Below are 27,934 nucleotides of genomic sequence, written 5' to 3' on the forward strand. Positions count from 1 at the left end.
GAAGGAAAGAAACCTGCAGAATCAGCAAATGGGGAGCCTCCACCCCCACCGCTGCCACCAAGCAGGCTGTAAGTTGCCTTAGAGGTGTACTGTGCCCTCCCGCCTCCTTGCTTTGAAGGACTACTTGAGTTCTGTTCTCATCTCCCTGAGGCGTATCCGTGACAAGGAGAGCATGAGCAAGAAGCAACCCCAATGACTCACACTATGCGCCAGCTCTTTGTGCCTTCCACACATCCGCAGTCCGGACAGAGAGAGGGACTCATCCAGCACGTCCTCACCAAGAGAGAGAAGGAATATGTCAACACCCAGAATTTCAGGTCAGATCAAGCAAAAGTGCAAAGACCAGTGGAACATGTATCAGAGTTGGGGCTGGAGAAAGCGACATCTACATGACAGCTTTATTGTTGGGTGCCAGGCAAAGTCTGTCCTGTTCACTCAGGCCACATGGGTGGCTAATTGAAAGTATTAGTTGTGGTGGGCAATTTCCCTTGGTGCCACATACTGAACCGTGGCTTCATATTATGAGCAGGACGGCAGCCTCTCCTCCAGGTTTGCACACTTCTCCCCCACCCCAAGCCTATTGGGAAGCTTCCACTTGGATTTTAAATTAACCACAGTTTGGTGTGTCCAGATCCTATGGTGGTTCATTTTACCAGCTTTGTAAACCCATGGTTGGAAGTTGGCTTGTTTCAATGAGCCATGGTTCAAATTAAGCGGTTTGTGCAGCTTCAGACATTGTGACAAGATGCAGTTAATCCAAAACTGAAGCAAAACCTTTGGAACTCCTCCTAAAAGCTGTGCTGGAGGACAGGGAGGTGTGACCCACCCCCCAACACTTGGTGTGGGTCATCCTTATAATGCTAAGCTTACTACTTCAAACAAAGTTTTTGAGTTTTTGCTTTGGTTATTTCCTCGTACTTTTAGTAGTAAGGTAAAGGTAAAGGGACCCCTGACCATTAGGTACAGTCGTGACCGACTCTGGGGTTGCGGCGCTCATATCGCTTTATTGGCTGAGGGAGCCGGCGTGCAGCTTTCGGGTCATGTGGCCAGCAGGACTAAGCCGCTTCTGGCGAACCAGAGCAGCACACGGAAACACCGTTTACCTTCCCAACAGAGCAGTACCTATTGATTTACTTGCACTTTGACGTGCTTTCGAACTGCTAGGTTGGCAGGAGCAGGGACCGAGCAACGGGAGCTCACCCCGTCACGGGGCTTCGAACCGCTGACCTTCTGATCTGAAAGTCCTAGGCTCTGTGGTTTAACCCACAGCGCCACCCGTGTCCCACTGTTAGTAGTACCCAGTGGCCATTTGTTTTTCATGTCTCCTTTTATGATATGTTTATCAGTATGTGGTTAGCAGCTTCAGATGCTACTGTTTTACAGAGGCTGTTTAGCTGGCTCTTTTTACCCCTTTACTAGACAGGCTGTATTTCTGTGCTGTTTTCAGAGTCGGGAATGCCCATTCCTTCATGGCCAGCATGGAAACACAGAAGGCTAGCCATTTAGGAGGTTTGCAAGGAGGACAAGGGTGTTACGGGGTAATCTTCTAGCAAACAAGCTTGGCACAGCAGATCTGAGAGGTGGTTTTCTGCTCCCGAAAAGCCAGCCTGGAAACCAGGTTGCCAGGTGAAGGAAGAATGGAGAGATCAACCAACTCACTTGCCTTCAAAGAATTTCTGGTTGCCTGTGGCTACTGGGATAGTGCTTAGATATCAGGCTGGCTGACACATCTTAAAAAATACAAGGAAAAAGCTTTTTTTCTTTCATTAGCAAAGCTCCTTTGGGGCCCCGAATAGCTAAGCTGAGGAAGAAGTGGCTGGTATTACTTGTTTTTTCTTGGTCCTGATCTTGCCTGCCCTTGCACACTCCTGTTGTCTTTGCATATTTAACCAGCACGTCTGTTCCGATTGGAGTCCTATTCCTGCAGTTCCACATCCTTCTCTTTGGCACTTGGGCATTCGGTTCCAGGAGCTGGACCTGAGCACAGAGGCTTTCTTCTACTTGGACTCGACAAAGGAGCAAGAGTGGCTGACAGCTGTGGAAAAGGCTTTGCGTTCCAAATCCAAGTACAAGAAATTAAGTCCAACCCCACCCATTTATTCAGCAGCCAGACAGCTGTCAGGAGCTGAAGTGAGGAGGAGGAGGAGGAGGTCAGCAAGAAAAAACACCTGGTGTCAGTGGTGTTTTATTCAAAAGAAGCCAACATTCTTTATTCAAAGAAACCCAAACCGTGCAGGCCTCGTGATCACAGAAACCTTTCCCAACAGGTCTTGCCCCAGTGAGGTAGTTGTGAAGGCTGAAGGTTGCTACCCTCCCACCACTCTCTGAAGTTTCCTCCTCCCCTGGTCCTTCCCAAGCAACCTGAGACTCTGACACCTTGCCTGTCTTTGCTCCCTCCTCTTAATTTCTCTGTGTTCTGGGAGACCAGCAGGGAGGGGAGCTGATTGCAGCAGGATGGGGAGACCCCCTGGCTTCTTCAGCAGCCTGCCTGATCTCTGCCTCTTGACCCCCGCCTCCAGCCTCCACTTCTGCCTCGGATTCTGGGCTGCTGTTTGCCACAGAATCTTCCTGCCTTCCTGCCTCTTCAGTTTCCAACACCTCCTCTTGCTCACAGTCTGCTCCCTCTTCTCCCTCTGACAACCCCCCACCAGTTCCCTGGCTCTGAGCCTTCTTCCCTTGGGGATCCCCAGTTGGTGCCACCTGCCACTCCTATCTGCATCCAGCCGGCCCAGGACAGCAAGCAATGAACAGAGCTGGTAGACATCCCAGTACCTTGCATCTTCTAGGTGCAGCTGGTGCTCATCTTTGTCAGGAAGGACCAGCTCAGCCGCATCAAGGAAGTGATGAGGGAGACAGTGGGCACAGGCATCATGGGGAAGATGGGGAGTAGACCCTGACAGCGGAATTCCCTACGTCTATCTTTCTGTCTGTCTATCTGTTTTTCTAATCTCTGCCAACCAGTTCCCCCCTCTTTCCTGCTTGCTCACTAACAGCCATCTTTGCTCCGCCCCTGCAGGGTAACAAGGGGTGTGTGGCCGTGAGGCTTGTCTGCAACAATACCAGCTTCTGCGTTGTCAATTCCCACCTTGCTGCCCACGTGGAAGACTTTGTGCGCCGAAACCAGGATTACAAGGATATCTGTGCCCAGATGAGCTTCCTGCCCCCTGACCAGGGTCTGCCGCAGCTGACAATCATGAAACACGAGTGCGTTTCGAGGGCTTGGAGGGAGAGAGACTTGGCTGGTGTCACTTGTTGGTCTCCGCTATCTGGAGAAGCAAATTGAGTCATGTTTCTGTAACTTTCCTGCCTGTGTGTAGCTCAAGGTAGGCAGCATTTGTTGTTGTTTAGTTGTTTAGTCGTGTCCGCCTCTTCGTGACCCCATAGACCAGAGCACGCCAGGCACTTCTGTCTTCCACTGCCTCCCGCAGTTTGGTCAAACTCATGCTGGTAGCTTTGTCCTCTGTCGTCCCCTTCTCCTTGTGCCCTCCATCTTTCCCAACATCAGGGTCTTTTCCAGGGAGTCTTCTCTTCTCATGAGGTGGCCAAAGTATTGGAGCCTCAGCTTCACGATCTGTCCTTCCAGTGAGCACTAAGGGGTGGTTTCCTTCAGAATGGAGAGGTTTGATCTTCTTGCAGTCCTTGGGACTGTGGGATGTAAACACAGGAGCAGTCAATGACAACATTCCTAGAATGTACATGTTAGAACATGGGGAGGGATGTCAGTCCAGCAAGCAGGTAAACTTCCTGGGACGGACTTCCTCCGCATGTGACCGGAGGTGGGTGTGGCCTCACCAGTGCAGGTAAATGATAAAAGCACAGGGCAGGCAGCCATATCTCTCTCTCTGCCATCTTCCTTCGATGAGGAAACATCTAAGGATGCTCTCTTGGCTCCCAGCCAAGATTGGAGATAAGGACTATCTTGCTACAAGATAGATTCTGAATGTATGTAACCTTTTTAAAGCTGTCTGCCTTCTGGGATCACATTGTGAACAGAACGTGAGTAAACTCTTTTATACTTTTATGAAGACTGTGTCGTGTCTTGTATTTTAAGAGGGAACAAAAGGGGAAATTACCAAAGTAATTATTATAGAGGTTCTAGCGAACCTGTGCAAGCGTTACTGTTGCGAACTTAAAGGGGAATGTCTATAAACTCTGCTGATATTTTGGGAACTTGTTAGCACAAGTTGGATAAGGATATAATTAGTCAATATATCCTCTCCTGCACCCCATAACATTTCCACAGGGACTCTCAAGAGTCTCCTCCGGCACCAGAATTCAAAAGCATAAATTCTTCGGTGATCAGCCTTCTTTATGGCAGACAGCATAGTGCTCTCCAAATGTTGATAGACCAAAATTCCCATAATTGCTAAGAATTGGCCTTGCTGACTGGGGCTCATGAGAGTTCCACTTCAGCAACACCAGGAGGGTGCAGTGTCGGCGATCCCTGCTGCTGCAGCTGCACCACAAAGGTTTCTACTAGAGCAGCCAGTAGAGAGCAACATAAACCGAGTGGCAGAGATGTATTAGAGTGGTGCCTCGCAAGACGAAATTAATTCGTTCTGCGAGTTTCTTCGTCTTGCGGATTTTTCGTCTTGTGAAGCACGGATGCACCCTGGTATTAACGGTTTTAAGAAAACGGAAACGAACTCGCAAGATGTTTCATCTTGCGAAGCAAGCCCATAGGGAAAATTGTCTTGCGAAGCAACTCAAAAAACAAAAAACCCTTTCGTCTTGCGCGTTTTTCGTCTTGCGAGGCATTCGTCTTGCGAGGTACCACTGTATAGCAAATGTGGGCAACTTCTCCAGTGATCGGGGTGGGAGTTGCAGTTTGTTAAGGGCAGTAACGCGAAAGCAGAGCGGCCATTTTGCATGGAGAAGGTTCCCGGCTCAGTCACCAGTGTGTGCAGCTAGGGCTGGGCATGATCTCTGCCTGAAAGCTGCTGCCAGTCCATGTAGTCCGTCCTGAGCTTGATGGGTCAATGGTCTGCCTCAATATAAGGTCGCTTCCTATGTTCCTGTGTACTACAGCAGGGTTTGGAGGGCCACAAGCGCCCTGCCCATGAATTCAAGAACCAGGGGAAATTCTAAAAGTCTTTGCTGAAAGGACATCAAAGCAGGGGCCAGGTGAACCTCTTTGGGAGATTATTCTGAAAGGTCGGGTGCCATGACTGAAAAGGCCCTGCCATGCTTGAAAGAGCAGGAGTTCCCTGGGAAAGGGATTCTAGTCAGTGGAGAGGCAGTGCAAACATGAGTGGGCCTTCTTCTGGTACCCTTTTCCCAAACCTTGAAACACTTGAAAGGCCAAATGGGATGCTCTGAATTGGGCCTGGAAGCAGTTCAAGAGCCAGTCTAGTTCACAGAGCGCTAGCCTAATATGATCATACTGCCCAATCCTAGTTATCAGTCTTACTACATATTGCAGGAAGTGGCAGCAGGCTGCCCCCCGCCCCCTGACCCCGTGAGCTAGCCTGTAGCTGTGGTTGCTTTGCTTTTTTCCAGCATTGTCATCTGATCACTAAAAATGAGCTTCAGAGACTTCTGACCTACGACCAGGTGAGAGACATCTTTGTGTTATATGTGGTGGTTTAGGATATTGCCCTGTTTATTTCCTTTGTCTGGGATACCCCAGCCTAGGCTAGAGAAACCACTTTCAGGCAGTTAGGAGCAAAGTGTAGCTATAACATAGGATGACTGCGACTTCTACAAATGCTTTTTAAGGTTGCAGGTTTGTGCAACCTGAATTAGAAGCAAGTCCCAATTAAGTTGGAGGGTTGCCTTGGAATAAGTAGGAGTGCTCTGCAGTTTCCCAGTTAGAGGGCTTTCCTAGCTCAGCACACGCTCCAGATGTTGTTGGACTCCCATCAGCCCCAACATAGCTGCTGTCCAGCAATATCTAAAGGTCTAAGGTTTCCTGCTCTAGGTTTTGCATCTGTCTGGAAAATCTGCGTTGCTCACATGTTCTTATCAGCAGAGACTTCCATTAAGTCCAATTAAATTGCTGATGCTTTTTGTTTTACATTTTTCTCTCCAAGGTTTGTGTGTTCATCATGTTGACGACCTTTCTCCCACTTGGCATAAGGATCATTGGTATTTTGTGTTGAAACAGAGGCCTGATTGCTGCACCTTACAGTGGATTTAAACTCTGTGAGCGTAGTCATGCCTTAGCCCTTTGAGAAGGATGCTGCAAGGAAGGCAAGGGGGGGCATCCTCAGACTTCCAACATATGCAAAACCATCATAAAACATTAAAAACTTCCCTAAAGGCTGACGGGAGGGTGTTCCACAGGGCAGGTGCCACTACTCAGAAGGCCCTCTGCCTGGTTCCCTGTAACTTCGCTTCTCACAGTGAGGAAACCTCCAGAAGGCCTCGGTGGTGGACCCTGATGCCTGAGCTGAACAATGGGGATGGAGACACTCTTTCAGGGCTGAGGCCATTTAGGGCTTTAAAGGTTGGCCCCAACACTCAGAATTGTGCTCAGAAACGTACTAGGAGCCAACGTAGGATGCAAAAGGATGGTTTTGCAGTTGCTCATAGTGTCGGGGTGTATTCTGGTGGTTGTTAACAGTTTGTATGGATTATTGGTACATATAACATTGCATATTGTAGGTATGGCTAACCTGTGGTCTGCCAGACGTTACTGAGCTGCAGTTCCTGTTGGCTCCAGCCATCATGGCCAGTAATCAGGGATGATGGGAATTGTAGTTCTGCAGCATTGTGAGGGCCACATGTCTGCTACTCCTGAGTTAGAGGATTTTCCTGTCGTGTGATGCAGCAAAGTAATTTAAGATGACATGGGGAAAAAATGCACAAGCATCCTGTACCTTTAATAATTGGGTATAAGATAGGATTTCAGCAGGTATACCCCTTTTTTTGCACTTGGCTAACCTACTAGTAGGGACGCGGGTGGCGCTGTGGGTTAAACCACAGAGCCTAGGGCTTGACGATCAGAAGGTCGGCGGTTCGAATCCCCGCAACGGGGTGAGCTTCCCTTGCTCGGTCCCTGCTCCTGCCAACCTAGCAGTTCGAAAGCACGTCTAAGTGCAAGTAGATAAATAGGTACCGCTCCGGCAGGAAGGTAAACACCGTTTCTGTGTGCTGCTCTGGTTCACCAGAAGCGGCTTAGTCATGCTGGCCACATGACCCAGAAGCTGTACGCCGGCTCCCTTGGCCAATAAAGCGAGATGAGCGCCGCAACCCCAGAGTCGGCCACGACTGGACCTAATGGTCAGGGGTCCCTTTACCTTTACCTTTAACCTACTAGTACTTCACCTTGGTCTTCCAGCACAACAGTGGCTGTTAATAGACTCCATTGTCAGGCAACAGGGGGTCTTCTGCTTCTCTGCTGATAAGCGATTTCTTTTTGGCTTTAGCTAAACATTCAGCGTACCCAAAAGACAGTTTTTGCTGATTTCACAGAGGGAGAGATCAAGTTCATCCCGACTCTAAAACAGATCCTGCTTGATAGTTGAGCCTTTGTAAGTAAGTCCTCTCAATCATTCTTCTGCAAGGCTTGTTTGTTTTTCCTAGTCTGCTGAGATGCTACTAGTGTCCTGCCTTTCCATCCTCCTGAGCAGGCTAGTAAAAAATATATTTTAAACATGGTTTTCTGCTAAGCAAGCTGGTGGAGGAGGGCTAGAGTTGAGGGCTGGACGGACTTCCTTTCCTCTGCAGCCAGAATGGACACCAAGCCACGGAGGAAGAGAGAGATCCAGCTCTCCTTCACCTGCTCACTTTGCTTGCATGGAATTCCGGGTTGCCAAAGGCTGCTAGGCGAGTTGTGAAATGCAAGGCTGTGATATGTTGCCTTCCTCAAGCCATCCCACCTCTGGAAATGTTTTGGCTCCTTTCCCCCACATTTGTCCTGATAACCAGCATCCTCTGTTTCATGGCGTGTATAAGCGGTGTTGCAGTTCCTTGAAAGGTGCAGCAAGCTGAATGAGAATCCTCTTTGTGTCAAGGAAGTCTGGGAACGAGACTTGGTGCTCTCTCAAGATGAGTCTGCCAGGGCATAAGAGCATGAGAGCAGCCCTGCTGGATCAGGCCATTGGTCCATCTGGCCCAGCATCCTGTTCTCACATTGGCCAATGAGATGCCTCTCGGGGCGCCCACAAACAGGACCTGGGTGCAACAGCACGCTCCCCTCCTCCAAGCCATACTGCTTCTCTTGGTGGAGTATGTTCTGAGGCCATTATGGCTAGTAGCCATTAAGCCTCACCATCCATGATTTGGCATATTCATGTGGTTCTTGACAACTGTCAGAAGCCACCTAGGCCTGCTAGTTTCATTGCTCTTGCTGTGGTAATGGGGAAATCAAAAGGACAGGCGGAACAGGTAGTGACGAAGCCGGAAAACGGCAGGCCCCTTTGGGCAGTATTTCAGGTGTCTGAACAAGAATAACGGGGCCCCTTGCTTTGGGGAAGGATCATCATTTGGTGGTGTGCCATATGCTTTGTATGCAGAGTCTCAAGTTGAAAGGCATCTCCACCTGAAAAAGGATTGGGCCACAGAGAGCTGCTGCCAGCCAGAGGAGACTTAATTAATGAATTGTGGGGTTGGAAGGGATCACGAGGGTCATCTAGTCCAACCCCCTGCAATGTAGGAATCCAAACTGGGGGAGGTCAGAAATTCATTCTGACCTGGTAGAAGGCAGCTTTTGATTTCCTGACAACTCTCTCCATGAGGCAAAATGCCTGCACATCTGCAAGGTCCACCCCTTCAGAAGTTGGACTCCCAAGCCCCCATCATCTCCAGCTCTTGACCGTGGTCAAGATCACAGGCCGTGTGTGGAGCCAAAGTTTGACTGTGTGAGCCTTGTGTGTTGCCTCAGCCAGTCCAACTGTCTCCTTGCAGTGGGAAGTGCCGTGTGCCAGCATGGTGTGAGCCAATCCTCTGGAGAGGAGGCAGCGTGAATCAGCTCAGCTACCGAAGCCACATGGAATTGAAAAGGAGCGACCACAAGCCCGTCAGCTCCCTCTTCCTCACAGGGGTAACATCTGCCCTGGCCAGGGCTGTCGTCTATTCAGGGTTTTTAGTTGCCTGCTATGTGGCACCTCCTCGAATCTGGGCAGGCCCTGACCAACAACCAGGCCCCTTTCCACAGAGCTCCTCCTTGGCCAATGACTTCCGGTGCAAGGAGTGGGCAGGTTTTGGCTCTGTTAAATCCCTAGGCTTCCATTCTCCACTCTTCTGAGTACACGCTGCTCCTGCAGGCATGGCAGACCACATGGGCTTGTTATTCTAAAGCAGCAATGCAGCAGCAAGCAAAGGCTCTAGCAGCTCAGTCAGCTGCTTGTGGCTGGAAAGCCAAACAGGACTGTTGCCATGGGAACAAAGGGGCAGTCCATTCTGTACTGAGCACCGGATGTTAGCTCAGTGTGTGTGTCATATGACCCGTACTGGAAGTACATGGGTGGAGTTTATTCTTACTGCTGTGGAGTGCAGACATGTTTCTCTGTACTGATGTAAAGGACAGAAATAAAAGATGTAAATAGATTTCTGTCTGCTTCTTTCCCCTCCCTGGGGGACACCAAAGGGGAGAGAGGATGAACGGTGTGTTCCTCTCACACATCTGAGAAGAATCGCCGGGACCTCAGCTGCTTATCAGCAGAGTGGAGCAGCGGGGAGGTCGCCAAGGAATATCTGCCAGTGCCTGGAAGACTGGCACATCCCTCTGACCGAGGCAGAATTCCAACAGTGGTAGCAGATGCCGGTTGCTGTTTTCTTCGATCCATGGGAGTCTACATCAAAGAGTAGCAGAGCTACTGTATTCATTGCTCCATGGAGGCCTGAAGTGAGCAAGCTGATCTTCTGCGGCCAGACGCTGACCAGAAGAAGCTGACAGCCAAAGCAACGGAGCCCAAGGTATGAGAAATTTCGGGCTTAAAAAAAGAGTGAATGCAGATTGAGTTATTCTCTGCTTCACGGGGAGCGTTTGGGAAAACAGCTCCAGTTAGAAGAGGCCTACATTCCAGACATTCTTGTGGTTTCCTGTCCAAGGGAAGGAATGCACTGTTGCTAAGCGACGCCGGCCAGTTACTCGAGATAGCTGAACAGTCAAACTGAGCCTCAGAGAGGAGAAGTGAAAGTTACAATGGAATGTTTTGGCTACAGAGTCTGAAGAGCTCTTGGAACTTTCCAACACAGCTAGCGTTAAGAGCTGCCAGGTGCACACGAGTGTAAACAAGCCAGCTATTGGATTTTAGAGGCTTGTGTTTGAGAGTTAAAGGCAAAGGACTCAAAATGGATGCAAAGAAGGGAAGTTTGCCTTCTCCATCCCTCTTGACCAATGACAACTATGCATCTTGGTCTATAAAGATGAAGGCCCTGCTGCAGAATCAGAGACTGTTTGGGGTGATTGAGAACCCCATCCCTGCAGCACCAATGCGTGCTTGGGAGTAACAGGATGTGAAGGCCAGAACGGCTATAATTCTGTGTGTGTCAGACTCGCAGCTTATTCATATACAGCATTTAGAGCACGCGAAAGATGTTTGGGACACGCTGAGAAGGACACATCAGAGAGATGCAGGTTCTTCAGCTTTGCTGTATTTTGAGAAGCTGACCAACCTGAGGCTTGCGCCTGATGGAGATGTTCAAGCGCACCTGACGGAAATGAAATATCTGCGTCAACAGATGGTGGAACGTAATTTCCGTCTCCAGGAGGAAGTGTTTTGCTTCATGGTGATAAACAGCCTGAATCGGACTTACAAAACCGTTGCCAGTCAGCTGGGGTCTCTCCCAGCGAACGATTTGACTTCGGAGAGGGTCTTTGCCGTGGTTCTTTGTGAACATGACAGACTTGCCGCCCTGGAGATCAAGGACAGGGGGAGACAAGAACGGAGTTCTGACACCCCCACTGCTGTTGCTACTGGAGAAAATGCTGTAGCGTTAAACGTTGTCCGTTGTTACAATTGTGGCCAGACTGGGCATCTTCAGCGGAACTGCAAGAAGCCACGTCAGAACAAAGGAGCCAAGGGAAGCTCCACAAAGTCTGAGGCGTCAGGCAAAAGTCATACCATCGCAAAGGCAAAGACTGCAAAGGCTTTGATGTCGCTAAAAGCCACACCAGAAGCAGGGAATTTCTTTGCCCTAGACACCGGGTGTACGCAGCATATGTGTCGACACAGAGGACTATTTTCTACGTTTAAGAAGCAAAGCTTCGCTGTACAACAAGCCAACGGTCAAGAGCTGGAAGCCACTGGAATTGGGACTGTGTATCTTGAAAGTCTGAGCTTGACTATAAACAATGTTTATTTGGTTCCAGAGTTGAAGTACAATCTGCTCAGCGTTTCGCAGATCGCCAAGAAGGGACTAAAACTGTCCTATGATGATGAGAACTGCGAGATCTACAAAGATGGAGAGTTGTATCTTTCTGCCAAAGAGAAAGATGGACTGTATTTGTTGACTTTTGATCAAAGTGATTACATGGAATGTAATTCTTGTGATTCTAACATGATTTCTTTTGCAGGTCTGACCAAGGAGAACACCAAGAAGGTGACCTCGAGGGTCGACAGAGCATTTCAGCGGGTGTATGCTGATGTGATTGGTCCTCTAGCACCTTCTAGAGGCAATGCAAAATATTACCTTATATGTGTTGATTCTTTCACAGGTTTTGTCTGGATTTATCTTTTGGAGAGACCAAAAGAAGCCTTAGAAAGGTTTAAAGAGTTTTGTGACAAAGTTAAAAATATGCATGATGCTGACATAGATTGTCTTTGCACAGATGAGAAGCCAATTTTTCTTTTACAGGATTTCCAGAGGTTCCTGAAGAAGAAAGGGATAAGACACAAAATTGCTAGTTCCGAAGAAGCTTGGAAGAGATGTGTCTGTGTTAGGGTGAACAAAGAATTGCAAAAGGGAATGCATGCGCAATTGCTTAGTTCACACCTGCCAAATGAATACTGGGCTGAGTCGCTGATGTCATACTGTTACACGTGGTTGAGAAAGTTTTCAAAAGAGGTGGGAAGTTCTCCTTTTGAGAAACTGTTCCACAGAAAACCTTCTGTTGCCCATTTCAAGGTTTTTGGGTCTCATGTGAGAACAGAAGCTCCAGGTGGGGTAAAGAATGCTAGAGGCATTTTTGTGGGTTATGAAAAGGGTCTCTACAGAGTAATTTTGTCTGAATCTGTTCAGGTGATTCTCACAAAATTTCTAGAGAGTGCTCCTGAACAGGAGAGAGTGATTGTTCACACATTTCCCACTGCAGATGATTCTGATGATGATGATGAGTTTGATCTTATTGAGTTCAGTAGTACTGATGATGACAGTGATAGCTCAGACAGCTCAGTTGTAACAGTCATTGAGAGGAAATCTCACATAATGACTAGACCCTCAGAAGAGGAGGATGAACCACTGATTAAGCTTGGTACTGGTTCTCCAGAGAGTTCAGAGGCTGAACCAGAAAGCAAAGGAGAGCAGCAACTCTTACGTAGGTCTGAGAGAGCAACGAAGGGTGTACCACCCAAGAGGTATTCACAAGAGTTTGCTAACTTAGCTGTTGCTGTTGTAAACGACCAAGGTCAGATTGAAGCTGTGTCTGAGTCAGAGACAAAGACACAACAGAGAGTTGTTAACCAAGGTAATGCAGAAGCACTCATTCCTTGGAAGTCACACAACCAGAGAGGTACATTGGTGAATCCAATGGCGGGTAGTTCCAAGGGTGGAACTGAAACAACAGGGGAATGTTATAAGTATAACAACTGTTTGTTTTCTTCTCTGGATGACGCTTTGCTTGCAGCACGCATTGATACTTTAGGGGGAGTATGTTATTCTAAAGCAGCAATGCAGCAGCAAGCAAAGGCTCTAGCAGCTCAGTCAGCTGTTTGTGGCTGGAAAGCCAAACAGGACTGTTGCCATGGGAACAAAGGGGCAGTCCATTCTGTACTGAGCACCGGATGTTAGCTCAGTGTGTGTGTCATATGACCCGTACTGGAAGTACATGGGTGGAGTTTATTCTTACTGCTGTGGAGTGCAGACATGTTTCTCTGTACTGATGTAAAGGACAGAAATAAAAGATGTAAATAGATTTCTGTCTGCTTCTTTCCCCTCCCTGGGGGACACCAAAGGGGAGAGAGGATGAACGGTGTGTTCCTCTCACACATCTGAGAAGAATCGCCGAGACCTCGGCTGCTTATCAGCAGAGTGGAGCAGCGGGGAGGTCGCCAAGGAATATCTGCCGGTGCCTGGAAGACTGGCACATCCCTCTGACCGAGGCAGAATTCCAACAGGGCTGAACTATATACCTTAACCGTTGGCTCTATTCATCCAATGGAGCTTCTGTGGTACTTGGCTTGGAGCATTTGGCTTCAGCCCATTGGCTCTGGAAGTCACAGCCACTGCCATCCTGGGGAAGCTCTCAGAGTTACAGTACTTGCCTCTTTCAGGGCTGGGAACAGGGGGGTGCATCAGGCCTTTCTGCCCTTAACTCATACCCCCCCTTTCAGTCCATAGCTCCAACAAATGTGCTCTGTCCCCCCCCCATAGGTGAAGGTTGTGGATGACCGACGGTACCGGAAAGTGTTTGAGGATATTGTTCAGTTGATGGACAGGATGGAGAACGAATTCCTTCCCTCCCTGGAGGGAGGTAAAGACGAATAGGATCCTCTCCAACCCCTTAAAGAGGGTTTGCTGCAAAAAGACCAGGGGGGAAAGAAGCCCTTGTCCCATCTAGCTTAGTCTTGAGCGGTTCCCCGGGATTTCCGGGGGATCTCTCCCAGCCCTACCTGAAGATGCTGGGGATAGAACCTGGGACCTTTGTATGCAAGGCAGATGCCCTTCCACTGAGCGGCAGCCTCTTCCTCTTCCTCGCAGGCAAAGACTCCAGGGGTAGCCAGCGTGGTGCCCTCCAGATGCTGGACTACAACTCCCATCATCCCCAGCCAACATGGCCAGTGGCAAGTGCAGCAATATCTGGAGAGCCCCACATGGACCTGTTGCATGTGCAGTCCCCTAAATGAGAGGCAGGGGCCAAGGACAAACTTCCCCCTGGAGCACGTTTCCTTGCCTCTGCTGAAGGAAGCACTCTCTTTCCTCCCCCCCCCCCCTTTTGCTCTGCAGTTTCCGTTTGAGAATGTGAAGTTCCGGCAGCTGCAGAAGGAGAAGTTCCAGATCACAAACAACGGGCAGGTCACCCTCCACTTCTCCTTTATCCCCAAGCTCAGTGACAGCCAGTATTGGAAGCCATGGCTTCACGCTGAGCCCTGCGAGGGATACTTGGAGCCCAGCGCGTCTCTCTCTGGAATCAGAGAACTGTAGAGTTGGAAAGGGACCCCAAGGCTCATCTAGGGAAGGCCTTCCTTTTCTCCTCCTCTTCCCAACCCTCCTCCCTCAAACCTTGGGAGTTTGGTAGAGCAGGGGAGGCTTAACATTTGTGGGCTGCATTGTAAAAGTGTGTGTGACCAGCTTTAAACAAACACACACACACAAATGAATTGAAGCCAAGCAATGCTGGAGGGTCCCCAAACACTTTTTGGCATCGCAGGGAACCAGTGAGAGCAGTCCGTCCAAAAATTACTTTTTTAAAACAATGCGTATTTTTATGTTGTGGAGGCACAAAAATATCTTGGGGAACATATAGAACTAGCCAAACTTTTAAAAACTCAATGAAATGTAAACTAAAAAAGAAAGTTACATTGGGGGCGCAAAAATCCTTTCCCTTTTGATATTCTTTTGTTAGGATCACTTTCTCTCACCCCCCAGTATCCTGTCACCATCTTCTGTGCAGCTGCTGCTTTGGAGGACTAGAGAGGAAAGTGGGGTGGGAACTGAGTCACTTCTTCTCCTAATTCTTGAAGTTAAGGTTTCCCCCATACACCTGTGAGAACAGGATGCTGTACTAGATGGGCCATTGGCCTGATCCAGCAGGCTTGCATTGCGTCCTTCTGTTCAATTCTTCACTGTCTTCACTTTTAATTTACAGATAAGCCAACTTGGCTGTGCCAAAGAGTGTATCTACCTGACCTCCTCCCGTTTTAGGTGAGACGGTGGACATTTCCCTGGATGTGTACGTCAGCAAGGAAGAGAAGATTGAGGCTATCTTTGTCCTTCACCTTGACCCTGGCAAGGACTATTTCCTCACCATCAGTGGGAGCTACCTACCAAGCTGCTTCGGGACCTCCTTGGAAGCCTTGTGCTGGATGAGGCAGCCGCTTGGCGAAGTTCCCGTCACCAGACTTATTGACCTGGTAGGGAAAGGGGTTGATTTACCTGGCAGGTTCATGTGCTGGATGTCTACCCTTCCCACTCTGCTTGCCTGCTTGAAAAACAGCTGCTCTTCCACTCAGCAATGTGGGGGCTGGGGGTCCTCCGCTGCATTCAGCTTCTGTAGCTGTGCATCCGCTTCCTGTGTGCTGTTCATGCCCTTTGTTTGCCTTGACTGAGTCATCCCAGGTTCTGGTCCTCCCAACTGCCCTTTCGCAGAGCCACTGATACTGTTCAGCCAACGGGCTGTTTCTTTCTCTTCTCAGGGCCTGTGCCATTAACACCCTTGGTTGTCTTTTGCTCTTGCCTTCCTCCTCTGATCTCAGGGAGAAGACAGCTTCCTAGAAAAGGTAACAGTTGGTTTGCTATCCTCTAGATGTTCTTGTAGCGGGCTCAAATCAGGTTTACACGGGGGTTGCGTTCCGAGGTACCGTGCATTTAAATGAAATTGCGTATATTGGGGACAGCATTGGAAAAGCCTGCAAACACCCTCTAAACTTCCGGAAGCCCTTTTGAAAGGCCTTTTGAAAACCAGCAGCCTCCCTGCAAAACTCCTTGCTCCAACTCTCCACAGGCCTGAAAGGTCGGTGCCAAAGCTCCTGGGAGGGAGTCGAGATGCTGTTTCCATGCCACTTTGCCGCTTTTGTGCTCATATAATAATAATAATAATAATAATAATTTATTATTTGTACCCCGCCCATCTGGCTGGGTTTCCCCAGCCACTCTGGGCGGCTTCAAACAAAGATAAAAGATACACTGAAATGTCACATATTAAAAACTTCCCTGAACAGGGCTGCCTTCAGATGTCTTCTGAATGTCAGGTAGATGTTTATCGCTTTGACATCTGATGGGAGGGCGTTCCACAGGGCGGGTGCCACTACCGAGAAGGCCCTCTGCCTGGTTCCCTGTAACTTGGCCTCTCGCAGTGAGGGAACCGCCAGAAGGCCCTCGGACCTGGACCTCAGTGTCCGGGCAGAACGATGGGGGAGGATTAGTTGTAGTTTCCGGGTCACCTTCAAAGGTAGCCCCACGTAGAGCGCATTGCAGTAGTCCAAGCGGGAGATAACCAGAGCATGTACCACTCTGGCGAGACAGTCTGCAGGCAGATAGGGTCTCAGCCTACGTACCAGATGGAGCTGGTACACAGCTGCCCTGGATACAGATCTGACCTGTGCCTCCATGGACAGCTGTGAGTCCAAAATGACTCCCAGGCTGCGCACCTGGTCCTTCAGGGGCACAGTTACCCCATTCAGGACCAGGGAATCCTCCACACCTGCCCGCCTCCTTTGCAGCCAGGAGAGCCCAGGGGTCTGAACACTCATCCCCCACCACCACTTTCTGAACACGGCCCAGGAGGAAGGAGCGGAACCACTGTATGACAGTGCCCCCAGCTCCCAGCCCCTCAAGACGGTCCAGAAGGATGTTATGGTCGATGGTATCAAGCGCCGCTGAGAGATCCAGCAGAACTAGGAAACAGCTCTCACCTTTGTCCCTAGCCCGCCGGAGATCATAAACCAGTGCGACCAAGGCAGTTTCAGTCCCATGATGAGGCCTGAATCCCGACTGGAAGGGATCCAAATGGTCCGCTTCTTCCAGGCGTGCCTGGAGTTGTTCAACAACCACTCGCTCAATCACCTTGCCCAAGAATGGAAGGTTTGAGACTGGGCGATAATTGGCCATCGTGACCGCATCTAAAGATGGTTTTTTAAGAAGCGGTTTAATAACCGCCTCTTTCAGTGGGTCTGGGAAGGCTCCCTCACGGAGGGAAGCATTCACCACCCCACGAAGCCCATCGCCCAGTCCTTCCCGGCTAGCTTTTATAAGCCAGGATGGGCAAGGATCCAGGAGACAGGTGGTTGGCTTCACTCGTCCAAGCAGCCTGTCCACATCCTCGGAGGTAACAGATTGGAATTGATCCCACACAACTTGACTAGACAAAACTCTAGCACTCTCCCACCCCGGCCCTGCTCCCACGGTGGAGTCTACTTCTTCCCGAATGTGAGCGATTTTATCTGCAAAAAACTTTGCAAAATCATTGCAGGAGAACATGTGGCCCGTACTGGGCCCTGATGTTGCAGGTGGTTCCGCTAAATTGTGAACCACCTGAAAAAGTCTCCTGCTGCTGTTTTCTGCAGATGCAATAGAGGCGGTGAAGAAAGTCTTCTTCACCGTCGCTATCGCCACTTGGTAGGCTCGACGTTGAGCTCTAACCTGTGTCCTGTCAGATTCGGAATGAGTTATCCGCCACCGGCGCTCTAGCCGTCTCAACGATTGTTTCATTGCCCTCAGATCCGTGGAAAACCACGGGGCTCTCCGGGCTCCATGCAATCGGAGAGGGCGCTTCGGAGCCAAACAGTCAATAGCCCTGGTTAACTCCACATTCCAGCGGGCCACCAGGGAATTGGCTGAAAGGCCATCAACATGGGATAAAGCATCCCCTACCACTCTCTGGAAACCATTTGGATCCATTAAGTGGTGGGGGCGGACCATCCGAATCGGTCCCACCTCCCTGCAGAGGGGATGGGTCGCAGAGAAGTCCAGTTGCACCAGGAAGTGATCTGACCATGGCACTTCTTTCATTTCGCTTTTACTTAGTGTCAGATCACCAACATCCATAGAGGTAAACACCAGGTCCAAGGCATGTCCGCGGCTATGGGTTGGGCCAGACTTATTCAGGGACAGCCCCATGGAGGCCATGCTTTCCACGAAGTCCCGAGCGGCCCCCTGTAAGGTCGTGTCGGCATGGATGTTAAAATCCCCTAGGACAACCAAGCTAGGTGTCTCCAGGAGAACATCCGCCACGACCTGAAGCAGCTCGGGCAGGGAATCCTTGGTGCAGCGGGGAGGTCGGTACACCAAAAGGAATCCTGTACTGCCCCTATTGCCCAACTTCCAGAACATGCACTCGGAAAACCGTGTCTTCCCAATAGGACGCCTAGTGCAAACTAATGACTTCCTAAAAATCACTGCAACCCCCCCTCCCCGCCCACATGACCTGGGTTGCTGTGCGTAAGAGAAACCTGGTGGACAAGCAGCGGCAAGGACAGGCCCATGTGCTTCATCCAACCAAGTCTCTGTTACACATGCCAAGTCAAGTCCTCCATCCATGATCAAGTCATGGATGGCAGTGGTCTTATGAATCATTGACCTGGCATTGCACAGCAACACTTTCAGGTCATGTGGGTATCCCTCTTGGGGGGGGGGGCATTTTTGCCCCTTCAAGTGCCCCTTCCAGCTTTGCAGCAGTGTGCATGTGCCTCGAAGGCACGTAAATGGAGTTGCCCTTGTCAACAATCAGCAGCTGCTCCATGCAGTGGCAGCTGGTCCCTTAGGGCAAACCAGGCACTACCCCATCAACCTGACTTTCCTCTCAGGCAACCCACACCTGCCTGCCTTCTGACTCAAATCCAGTCCAGGTGGTGGCTCGAGCTCTCTGCGTTTTTCTCTTCCCTAGTCTCAACGTGGCCCTTGTAGAACTCGGCAGAGGAGAACGGAGACGAAACCAGAATTTGCCATCACTGCTTGTCACTGATTTTGCGCTGCTTGACTCTGGGTCCGCTTGCGATTGGCAGCACGGGAGGCAGAAAGCCCAGCCTCATGATGCAGGCGCCAGCCCCCTCTGGCCCCAAGAGCCAGTTTTCTCCTTGTCTCTGTGCTCAGCAACTGCTGCACAGGCTATGCCACTCTGGCTTACTCTTACCACCTGAGCACTGGCATTTGGGAAGCAGTAGTGGCTGCTTTGGGGTGGCTCAGGGAAATGTCACTCCTCTCAAAATCAGATCGACTTGGGTGTATTATCCTAGCCACAAGGAGACCGTGGTGACTGTCAATTTGGACAGCTGTAGACATTTAGAATCATGGAGGATATGTTGATCAGTGGCTACCGGTCAGGGCTATTTCTTGCCACTATTATCACAAACCACATGCTTTTGATTACCAGTTTCTGGGGAACATGATGGACAGAGTGCTCTTGTCGCTGTGTCCCTATGGACTCCCAAGGGCATGTGGTTGGCCATTGTGGGAACAGAATGCTGATCTAACCCAGCAAGGCTCCTGTGTTCTTTAGCATGCACCAGCTACTCTTGCACTAAGACTCTGATACAGCATGTGTCATTCCCCACACCAATACTCTCTCTCTCTCTCTCTCTCTCTCTCTCTCTCTCTCTCTCTCCAGGGGCGGGGAGTATTGGCGGCCGGGGGGGGGGCGGGAGGAGGGGGGATGAACTGGGTCGTAATCAACAGCTGCCCTGGGGATGAGGGGATCAAATTTTCTCTCTCTCTCTCTCTCTCTCTCTCTCTCTCTCTCTCTCTCTCTCTCTCTCTCTCCAGGGGTGGGGAGTATTGGCGGTGGGGGGGGGAGGAGGGGGGATGAACTGGGTCCTAATCAACAGCTTCCCTGGGGATGAGAGGAAGTGGAGTTGGAATCAAATTCTCCATCCTTGCCAACTCCTTTTAGTGATGGGCTGCTTGCCATTGCTGTGCTCCTAAAGCTCTCTTGCTCCCCCCTCCTCTCTTTCTCTTTCTCTTGAATGTGGTAGCTTGAGATAGAACTAACCACCCTGAACATTTCTGGAGAGGAAGATGGGAAGGAAGCAGGAGGCATGGTTCACCAGCTGCTGTGTGCTGCATTGCCCAGACAAAGTCGTGGGCTGGGGCTCCAGCTGTTGTTCAGTTTCTACCACTGCCTCTGCAACGTGCTCTAGACAAGGGGTGGTGAACATGTGACCCCATCATCTCATCATGCTGGCTGGGGCTGCAGCCCATCAACCTATGAAGGCCCATCCATGTTCTGTTGCTGTTTTTGTTACTTATTTCCTGCCCTTCACCCTAAGGTCCCAGGGCAGGTTCCAGCAATTTAAATAAAATGTTAGCCAAACCTCATGTCCACAGCTGCATATTCAGTAAGCTTTTGGGTGAACTGCACATCCAGAGTGGGAGGATTACATTTTTTTTTATAAGATATTTATTAGGGTTTTTTATAAAAGAAATACAAAGATAATAAACAACATTACTTTGTTTTGACAAAATTTCATAACTTCTTTGGACTTCCTCACGTCTCCCGCTCCCACTTACATCTTTAATAAGTTTTTTTCAAGCAAATTCTCATCTTATTTGCAAATTTATAACCACTCAATTCGATATAGTATCTAACAAATTTTGTTTCTCTTAATCTTATTTGTCGTCAATTTTCAGTCCAATTTAGCGGTGGCCAATTATTTATAACCAAGCATCCTCATTAACATTCCACTAAATCACAATATTTTTGTAGATATATCTTAAATTTCTTCCAATCTTCTTCAATCCTTTCTTCTCCCAAGTCTCGAATTCTGCCAGTCATCTCCGCCAGTTGCATATAGTCCATCAGCTGCATCTGCCATTCTTCCAGTGTGGGTAGATCTTGAGTTTTCCAGTTCTTAGCGATAAGTATCCTTGCCGCCGTTGTTGCATACATAAAGAATGTTCTATCCTTCTTTAACACCTTCTGGCCGACAATACCCAGAAGGAAGGCCTCTGGTTTCTTAGTAAAAGTATACTTAAATACCTTTTTCAGCTCATTATATATCATTTCCCAGAAGACCTTCACTTTAGGGCAGGTCCACCAGAGGTGAAAGAATGTTCCTTCATTTTCTTTACATTTCCAACATTTATTATCAGACAAATGGTATATTTTGGCAAGTTTAACTGGGGTCATGTACCATCTGTATATCATTTTCATTACATTTTCCTTCAAAGCATTACATGCAGTAAAGTTCAGCCCAGTGGTCCACAACCTTTCCCAGTCCTCAAACATAATGTTATGCCCAATGTCCTGTGCCCATTTTATCATAGCCGATTTAACCATTTCGTCTTGTGTATTCCATTTCAGCAGCAAGTTATACATTCTTGAAAGTACCTTAGCCTTAGGTTCTAACAGCTCTGTTTCCAACTTCGATTTCTCCACCTGGAACCCTAACTTTTTATCATTTTTAAACACTTCTTTAATCTGAGCGTAATGTAACCAGTCTCGCACTTTATCCTTCATTTTCTCCAAACTCTGCAATTTCCAATTATTTCCATCTTTTTCTAATATTTCCCAATATTTTGGCCAATCGGCTTCCATATTGGGTCTTTTTCGGGCCTTAGCTTCCAGAGGTAAAAGCCACCTTGGAGTTTTATTTTCCAATAAGTCTTTGTATTTTGTCCAGACATTAAATACTGCTTTCCTGACAATATGGTTCTTAAAGGCCTTATTGATCTTGACTTTGTCATACCATAAGTATGCATGCCAACCAAAAGCGTTGTTAAAACCTTCCAAGTCCAGCACGTCAGTGTCTTCGAGAAGTAGCCAATCTTTTAGCCAGCAGAAAACTGCGGCTTCATAGTACAACCTTAGGTCTGGCAGGGCAAAGCCCCCTCTTTCTTTCGCATCGGTTAATATCTTAAACTTAATTCTGGGCTTTTTGCCCTGCCAGACAAATTTGGAAATATCTCTCTGCCACTTCCGGAAGCACTCCGTTTTGTCCACAATTTGCAACGTTTGAAACAAAAATAACATCTTTGGCAATACATTCATCTTGATAGCAGCAATTCGGCCTAACAAAGAAAGCTTCAATTTTGTCCAACTGTCCAAGTCTCTCTTGATTTCAGACCAGCATTTTTCATAATTATCCTTGAATAGACTCAGATTTTTTGCTGTTATATTTACCCCTAGGTACTTTACCTTTTTGACCAATGATAATTCTGTTTCTCTCTGAAACCGTTCTGACTCTGTATCTGTCAAATTTTTTCCCAACACCTTTGTTTTCTGTTTATTTAGCTTAAATCCCGCCACCCGACCAAACTCATAAATCAATTGTAGTACTCTTTTCGTACTAGATTCTGGCTCCTGCAGTGTCAAAACTAGGTCATCTGCAAAGGCTTTAAGTTTATATTGTTTCGCTCCGACCTGAATCCCTTGCACCAACCGGTCCCCTCTAATCAAGTTCAAGAGCACCTCCAAAACTGAGATAAATAACAAAGGAGAGATTGGGCAGCCTTGTCGCGTTCCTTTTTCAATTTTAAACTCTTCTGTTACCACATTGTTAACTATCAATTTTGCCTTTTGTTCTGAATATATCGCATCAATCCCATTTTCAAAACCCCGCCCCACTCCCATTTCTTTTAAATTTCCCTTCATGAATTTCCAGGAGATGTTGTCAAAGGCCTTCTCCGCGTCTATAAAAATTAACACTGCTTTAGTATTTATCTCTGTTTGCAAAAGTTCCAAAACGTCGATAATGTTCCTTGTATTAGCAAACATATGTCTACCTGGGAGAAAGCCAGCCTGATCTTTATGTATTACTTCATTTAGAACTCTTTTAAGTCTGCCTGCCAAAACATCAGCAAATATTTTATAATCCACATTTAAAAGGGAGATGGGACGATAGTTCTTGAGTTGAGTCTTTTCAATTTCTGATTTTGGTATCAATGTGATAAAAGCTTCCTTCCACGATTCCGGCGCCTTCTTTCCCTCCATAATTTCATTGCTAACCTCCAACAATGGTTGAATCAAATAGTCACTTAATATCTTATAGTACTTGGAGGTCAAGCCATCTGGCCCTGGAGATTTGCCCAATTTCATGTTCTGAATGGCACGTTCGATCTCTTGTCGTGTTATTTTGCTGTTCAGGAGTAGTCTGTTTTCTTGCGACAGTTTTTTAAGTCCATTTTTTCCCAAAAATTGTAGAATCTCAGCCTCATTTTGCGGCCCTTGAGTATATAGTTTTTTAAAATATTTCTGGAAACACTTTCTAATCTCCACAGGGTTCTGAATATTTCTTCCTTCAATTTCCAAATTTGTTACTATATTCAACTTTTGTCTCTTCTTCAACTGCCAGGCCAGCAGTTTCCCGCATTTATTTGCCGATTCAAACGTTTTTTGTTTCATTGATTTAATCTTCCATTCTATTTCCTGGTTTATCAGTTTAGAATATTGTGCCTGATGAAGTTTGATTTCTCTCAAAATCAGCTGTGATTTCGGGTTTGTTCTTAACTTCTTCTCTAATTCTTTAATTTTCTCCAAAATCTTTTCTTTCTTTTCATTTTGTGTTCTTTTCTTTATAACATTCTGTTGTATCAAGAACCCTCTCATCACTGCTTTGCTTGCGTCCCAAATTATTCTCTTTTCCACCGAAGTGTTCAGATTTATCTCAAAATAGTCCTTTAAAACTTTTTGGGCCTTCTTGATGATCTCCTGATCTCTGAACAGGTTGTCATTCATCTTCCATCTAAAGGAGCCGGTTGGTAGTAGTGTCATATCCATTTTCAAAGCGTTATGGTTGGAGCATGTCTTTGGGCAGATTTCCACTTTCCTGACCTTAGGTGCCAGACCTCTAGTAATCCATATTTGGTCGATTCTTGTCCAAGTCAGCTGGGCCTCAGAGAAGAATGTTCCTTCTTTTCCCAAGGGGTTCTTAGTTCTCCATATGTCAATCCAGTCCATATTGTCTGTCATTTCGAAAAAAGTCTTTGGTAGTCTGCCATCTTTAGTGACTTTTTGACTTTGTGACTTATCCATGTTAGTTGATACGATCCCATTCATATCTCCCATCATAATGATGTTATCATAATCCAGATATTCCAGCATGCTCTCGTGCAACTTCTTATAAAATTCCGATTTCCCATCATTTGGTGCATAAATTCCTAATAACAAAATTTTTTCTCCTTGATGTTGTATTTCAATTGCCAAAATTCTGCCATGTTCATCTTTGAATAGAAATTTAGGTGAAAGGCTCTCTTTTGCATATATCACCACTCCTCTCTTCTTCACTATGTCTGAAGATATAAATTCCTGGCCAAGCCTTTTGTTTATCAACACTTTTCTATGGAGCCTAGTCACATGTGTTTCTTGCAAACAGATAATGTCCAATTGTTCCTTTTTTAATATATGAAAAATTTTCCTCCTTTTTTCCGGAATATTACAGCCATTTATATTCCAGCTCAAAAGTTGCAGAGACATCCTGAATAAATCTGGTTATTTTTCTGGGGGTGGTACCTTATTCGCTGGATCTTCAGAATCCAAGGGTGCAGGTGCCTCTGGTGCTCCAGGCCCCGAAGGTAATCCAAGTCCTTTATGAAGGTCTTCTCCGTGGTGGTTCAGAAACTTATCTCTGTCTTCCAATGTTCTAATTTTAATCTTCCTCCCTCTAAAAGTGAAAGATAGTCCTTGCGGAAAGTCCCACCTAAAGATAATGGAGTTACTCCTCAGCAGTCTTGCTAATTCCAAATATTCAGATCTCAAATCCAAAAGCTGTTTAGGAATGTCCTTGTAAATTTCGATCCTTTTGTCCAAAATGTCCAGTGACTTCCCGTAGTGTAGGCCCAAAATCTTGTCCCTCTCCTCCTTTGATCTCAGTGTTATCAAGCAGTCTCTGGGTTTGTCTTTTTTTGTCAATCTTCCAAGTCTGAAAGCTGATGTAATCTTGAAGTCTTTCTCCTCTAAGCTCCAATGCTTGGAGAATATTTTGGTCAGAAACTCAGCCAAGTTATCTTCTTCCACTTCCGGTACCAGCCTTATCCTTAAATTAGTCTCCCTGTTTTTCAATTCAATCATCGAGAGGTAGGTCTGATGTTCACCTACTTGTTTGTTGAGTGGTCTCACCTCTTTTTCTAGCTTTCCAAGTCTTTGGCTAGTGTCTTCAGCCAATTTCTTGTTCTCCCCTGTAGCCTCCTTCAATTCTGCAATTGTTTGAACGTTCTGTGCCACTTGTCCAGTTAGTCTCTTTAAACATTCTGTGTTTTGATCTATTTTAAATGTTTGTTCATCGGCCTTTCTGTCCAAAGATTCCACTTTCTTGTCCAAAGATTCCAATTTTTCATAGATTTTTTCTAAGATAGAAGCAGCTGCTCCTGAAGCCATATCTTCCAGTTGTAATTCCTCTGTTTCTCCTTCCCCTGCACGTGGCAGTGAAGCAGTTTCTTCCTCAGAAGGGAAAATAGGCACAGACGATCTGCGTTGGTGTAAAGTTGAGGCTAAGGTTGTTTGTCTGGTTCTTGGTCTTTGTTCTTTTTCTTTAGGCTCCTTTTTCTTTGCGCCACTCATTCCAAGTTTATCTAAAAGTCAAGGTCAAGCTGAGTTGTTCCCATGAGAAAAAGACGGCCCAGATGGTAACAGTCAGCCAGGAGGCCGGGAAATAGAAAGTAAAACAATGTCACTGCTGTAAAGTCCAAAAGCCTCTAGGGGGAACTTAAAATGTCTTTCAGGAAGGAATCAATTAGTGCAATTCACAGAGAAAATAAAGTTAATGTCCAAAAACCTTCAAATGTTAGGTTTTCAGCAGAGTTGGTATTACAAAAACACAATGTCTCAAACAGTGCTTGCTGGTAGTTCAAATGGTGTTTCAAAGTAACAAAGTCCAAACCCCTCAGATTTTTTCCCAATTTATGTTTTAAAGTATTTAAGTCTGCAAGCTGACTGCTACTGTTGCCAGGCAGTTCCAGCACCTGGGTTTCTTCTTTAAATTGTAAATTCAACAGAGGAAGATTCCACAATCCAAATCAAAACATAAATCCAATGCTTACAGTCCTTTTCTGCATTAAAAAGAAAGTTCAGTGAATGCTCAGATCCAATTTGTTAAAAGTTCACTTACTGCCTCCACTCCTCCAGCTCTTTGCTTTGAAGTTTAGTGACAGCGGAAGACGGACTTCCTTTTTTTTTCGTCCTCCGCTTTCAGCCGAATTCTGCAGCTTTTAATCTTTAAATTGTTTAAAAGTCCTTATTACTCACGGGTTGCTGCTTTCCAAAGTGCCAAATCAGGGAAGAAAGGTCAGCGCTCACCGGCAACAGCTACGCGGCTTCACTCCGCCGATTGCGGAACGACCCTCAGCGCCGCAGCCTCCTCCACGATCCGGAGCCCCTTACGGGGTTCCTTCAGCGTTTTGGGGGCCGCTCCTGGCGCCCGCCAGGTCCCAGGACCGCAGGCTTCTGCCGCCTGCGGTTTTCCGTTGTGGGTCTCCGCTTTGCCGTAGCGGACGACCCGTTTTCGAGCGGAGCTCCCTTCCCGGTTAGGAAAGGGCAGCCATTACCCTTCGCGCCGCCTCCGGAAGTCCAGAGTGGGAGGATTACAAGCTGCATATTAATAGGGGAGGGGGAGCTTGGATTTGGGGTGCGTGCAATTTGTTTTTTGTTTTCCCCCTTGAGATGCTTGCTGTGGCTAGGGCAGGGCGATACGTCAATATAGATATATTTTCAAATCAGCTTGAAGTCTAGATAGTGAAACTGGTTTCATAATTTCTGGCCTGGCAATATATTGCGAATCATGATGTGTGTGTGTACTATGCAAAAAACACCATGTGGGGGAAAACTGAAGCCAGACAATGCTTCTTTAGATTCCTGCAGCCCCTGTGGACTCTGCCGGTTCAGCTTTCCCCTGCCCTCCTGCAGGGGACAGCAAAAATCACAATGCAGGGGAAACCGTGAAGCCAGCCAATGCCTCTACATAGCTCCATCTTATTTCAGACATCGTGATATATTGGTGTATTGCAATGTTTAGCTAGTGATATATCACCGTGTTGAAAGCCAGCTATTGCCCAGCCCTAGTTGTGGCCTCAGAGGGCAAGACTTGTCCACCCAGCTGGAGCAAGGAAAGAATGCATACAGGCACACATTCTGTCAGGCTCTCATGCCAGTCCCCCTTGTCATTGGACCTCCAGGAGAAGCAGTTTCTGGATATCGTACCCCAGGATGGTGATGACTCCACTGAGCGGCCAAGGAGATCTGGCTTTTGGTGGACCACCTCTTCAAGAATGCCTGCCACCAGGTGAGCTGAGGGGGACGGTACCATTGAAAGGATGGGTGTTGGCTGGAATCCAGTACCAGTTTTGGGGTGTGCAGGTTCCAAACGTCCCAATTGATTTATATCTTAGCTACCAACTCGCTCTTACAAACTCCTGCTGTGAGTATAGTGGCACCTTGGTGGAGCGGCAGTGGGTGGGACATCCAGCATACGGTCTTCCTTAGAGCGGCTCAGAAGAACCCAAATGTTCACAACCATTGTCTGTCTCTCCCTAGCAAAGCGGCTCTCTGAGACTCGCCACTAGAAGAAGCGGGGAATGATTTCACTCTCCTATTGCCCCAAATCAGGAGAAGGGTAGTAGGAATGCTACTGTGGAAAGCAGGCGGGATACAATTCTCAGCCCTTGTGCCAGCTCTCTTGGTGAGGGGCTTCTCTCCATTGTGGCATTCCTCGACCTCACATTATGCACCCCAGGGCTGGATTGTTCTTCATGCTATCCAGGATGTACCTCATCCCTTCCGAACGCATGGGTGATACTCTGCTTCAGGAGGACCTCTTCCAGACCCCGGGAACGCAGGACGCGCTGCAGGAGATAACTGAGTGCCTGGACACCAGCATTCCCGAGACGATCCGTATCCTCTTTGGGGGACATTGTTGGGGAGCAGGGCTGCTGGGTGGTTTTCTTTCGCTCTTGGCTGGAGTGGACCTCACTTTTATATACCTGGTGGCTTAGGTTCCTAGGCCACCCCATCCTTAAGGCTCTGGGACACAGCACAATGAAATGCCCAGAGTCAAGTCCAGTCATGCATCCAAACATCAGCCTGGCTAGATAGAGCAGAGGTGGGGAATCTTGACAGGCCCGCAGGCCCCATATCTAGCATCATACGTGGTGTCAAGGTAAAGACATGGCTGCAAAGGAGCTTATAGAATCATAGAATCATAGAATCAGAGTTGGAAGAGACCACAAGGGCCATCGAGTCCAACCC

The 27,934-nt window shown here is 47.7% G+C and overlaps 1 pseudogene across 1 annotated transcript; it reads left to right on the plus strand.

The window, feature by feature from the left end:
- Window positions 1-204: 204 nt before the first annotated feature.
- Window positions 205-27,681, plus strand: LOC310836050 (inositol polyphosphate 5-phosphatase OCRL-like; annotated as a pseudogene). Its single transcript has 13 exons — window positions 205-354; window positions 1,894-2,130; window positions 2,787-2,886; window positions 2,994-3,242; window positions 5,468-5,553; window positions 7,371-7,464; window positions 8,832-8,986; window positions 13,480-13,590; window positions 14,053-14,218; window positions 14,971-15,179; window positions 15,522-15,545; window positions 26,866-26,972; window positions 27,496-27,681. The product of its transcript is annotated as an inositol polyphosphate 5-phosphatase OCRL-like (transcript).
- Window positions 27,682-27,934: the final 253 nt, after the last annotated feature.

This window comes from Podarcis gaigeae, assembly GCF_964106915.1.
Source record: "Podarcis gaigeae genome assembly, chromosome: W".
NCBI classification, from domain to species: domain Eukaryota; kingdom Metazoa; phylum Chordata; class Lepidosauria; order Squamata; family Lacertidae; genus Podarcis; species Podarcis gaigeae.